Here is a 3,399-nt window from a genome sequence, read left to right on the forward strand (position 1 = left end):
TCCGGATAGTAGTTCGCTCCTATGTTCGCTTCTGGAGATGTGCGCATTCAAACCGTTTGGCGGTAACGTCAGTTAATGAGCGAATCTAGGAATAGGTTCTAGAGCGCTTGTTCGATGACAACAGGCCTCCCACGAGCGGGCGGAGGGCTTGTCCGATGTCGGAACGTCTGTTCGAACGAGCGCTTGAATCCATTCCATATTTCGCTCATGTGTAGGGACCAATCAGCGCCTGCTTCCAAAATTTGAACGATTCCAGACGTTAAGATGGTCCGCGTTCCCAGACGGAGAAGCGACGGTATATAGTGTATAATGAATGTCAGAGCTAGAGAAGCGACTGCATATAGTATATAATGAACGCTGGAGCGAACTACTTTCCAGATGGTACCCAGGCTAGTGATTATCAGCTAGGTCATTACAAGAGTCGCCATTTTGATGAGTTTTGTCCCCAACATAAATCGCGGTGTCTGCGTCTGGAATCCACCGTCTGGCACGGGCTAGGTCATCCCTTACGTCATAGTATCCTTTGTCAATCAAGAGCTAGGATGTTTATGTAGCATCTTTTTTTCAAGTTGCTTTGGGACAGACAAGGGCATGCAATGTGGTGCTGCACTCAAGTTAGTTGTAGCCGGTGCAATGGCCTAGTGGGTAGAGTGTTCGCCTTGCATTCGGAAGGTCGTGAGTTCGATCCCGGCCGAGTCATACCAAAGACTATAAAAATGGTACATGCTCATTCTCTGCTTAGCACTCAGCATTCGGGAAAGAGTATGGAAGTTGAACACACACCACTACCAGTGGACTAGCCCCCTGCTGTAGTGATTGCGTTGTGTGTGGCCCAGGGCTAACGAAACAGAGATGGGCACCGCCCTATGCACCAGAAATGGGCACTGCCCGTGGCGCGGGAAGGGTTTAACTTAACTTAAACTCAAGTTTTGAACTTGTTTTGAATAACTGCGCCACATGTTAAGTACAGACAGAATGTAAAGGTATTGTACCTCCCTGACCGGAGTCAGGTACCCATTGTACACCTGGGTGAAGTGAGGAAGGTCGTGTAAAGTGCCTTTCCCAAGGGCACAACGTCGGGGGGGAGGGGGGGCGGGGGCGGCATGGCGAGTATCGAACTCAGGACCAGTAGTTAGTAACTGGGAGACACCGGTTCAATCCTGGGTAGGGCAAGTCGGTTGGGGCTACACCTGTCTTGACTTGAAACGGGTGGCCGTGTTTGAGGAGGTGCCTCGAGCACGTTAAAGGGGAAGGGCTAGCAACCTCTGCCTGTAAAAAATATACCCTGCTACAGAAACAGCAATGATGCTTCCTGCCCAATGTGACACTATGGGCACTACAAGGGTTTGAGCAAACGAATGAATGGTAACTAATATAAAGTATGCTCAGCGCGTTCAATTGTGAAGAATTTGAAACAAGGTTGTAAAAAATGCTATCATAATCTAGGTATTTCCTGTACCAGGTTTTGAACGAACGAGCGATTCGCCATTCTGATGAGTTTTGTCCCCATACATGATTCACGCTGTCTGCGCCTGCGCCTACAAGCCGCCATCTGTCACGTGTAACCCCGAGTAACCTTTCCGTGATGACGTCAGCATAACAAACATGGCTGACAAACGATCGATTCCACCTGACTGCAGCCAACTGTTCAGTGTTTGGCGCTACTTTATTGCCTTCGCCAAGCTTTTGCGTGGGACCGCGTGGCGCAATCGGCAGCACGTTTGACTCAGGCCCAGAAGGTCCTGAGTTCGAATCCCGCCGTGTCACAGATCTTGTACATGTGCCCTTGGGGAAGGCACTTAACACGACTTTCCTCACTTCACTCAAGTGACAAATGAGTGTATAGGCTATAAAGGTCTTCAGCAAGTTGAATTAAGTTGGTAGCCTCAAAATGATAGAAGAAGATGATAAATGTGTTTTTGGTAGCATTTGTATGTATGCATGTGATTGAGCAGCGTTTCATTTTTAGAATATACGAGTATTATTATACAGAGTGCTGTTTTTTCATTGTTTCCATACACTATATAACTGTTGAACAATAGAGTTCATCCATTCAGTAGTTTGATTACAACGTAAAGCCTTAAGATTACACGGAGACGCATGAGAATTGATAAATAATGGCGCAGAATGAGAGGAAAAGAAGCTTCGGTTCGCGCGGGTCGCCGGCGCACTCGTTTGTGTCAAATTGTTTTCTACGCGAGGATAAATCACCTACCGAGCTTGTTGTATTATTCCGCCAGACGGTCGGCAGCAGCAAATGGGATTTTGGTGATTACCGGCAATCAAACTGTCCTCACCCAAACAAGCCGTCGCCCGGTTGCTCGTTCGTTCGTTCGTTTAGACTCGGGTTGTAACGCCTAGTGGCACATATAGCAGCATTGTTTATTCATGAAAGCTCAGGCCGCTTTTCATTGAGGTCATGAGGGAAGAGGCAAGGGTCAGACAACGGATATAACAGAGATCTGCATAGGTCTCTGAGATGTAGCTTAAAGTCCGAATGAGTCTTATAAGCCTATATACTAGTACACAATTTTACATACATGGTACAAAATACAGAGAGACATGATTTGAGTCCATTCATTTCGGTCCTTGCAAGTCTTCTTGCTGTTTCAGCAGCGGGGAATACTGGTGCTGCTAGCTCTTCCCGTTTAAGCCCCGTTTACAATTCATACGGACGCCGGCTGAATTTGTAGATCGGTCAGAGCTCGCCGAAAATCAACATCGCCCGAGCATCGGCTTTACTTTTTATCAAATAATCTGCACCGTCACAAATTGGACGGGGCTCGCTGTTTCCCTCCGGAAAGTTCAAGTCATTGTCTTTCCTGCTTTTTTGGTGCACAACTGACATCCCACGGAGGTTTAAATCCCAACGAACGAGCTGTTAAAAGTCGCCCGAAGCCCGCGTAATCGCCCAAACGCCGGTCATACTCGGGCCGAAAATGCCCAGTTGGAGCTCGCTGACAAGTCGGCCGAGCTGAATTCTTGATTTGTAAACGGGGCTTAAACATGCTTGGGGAACCTCTATGGACACAGGAGCTCCATTTTACGTCCCCTCCGAAAGACAGTGCAGACCCAACCGAGATGCCCTATCCAGGATTGAACCTGTGAACTAGTCTGTACCACCTTGGGTGGGCAGTTCGAACGGTCCTTGTGGCACATGGGTCAGCAATTAAGTTTCCTTGCTGTTTCTGTAGCAGTGTATCATTTTACAGGAAAGGGTTGCTAGCCCTTCCCCTTCAACGTGCTTGGGTTCCAAGTTGGGGCACACCCTTGAACACAGGGCCCCCCATGTTACGTCCCTTCCGAAAGACAGATGCAGCCCCAACCTAGATTCCCTACCCAGGATGGAACCAGAGTCTCCCAGTTACCAACTAGTCGATGAACCAATGCAGTAGATCA

Source organism: Branchiostoma floridae, chromosome 9 (assembly GCF_000003815.2).
Source record: "Branchiostoma floridae strain S238N-H82 chromosome 9, Bfl_VNyyK, whole genome shotgun sequence".
Lineage (NCBI taxonomy): Eukaryota > Metazoa > Chordata > Leptocardii > Amphioxiformes > Branchiostomatidae > Branchiostoma > Branchiostoma floridae.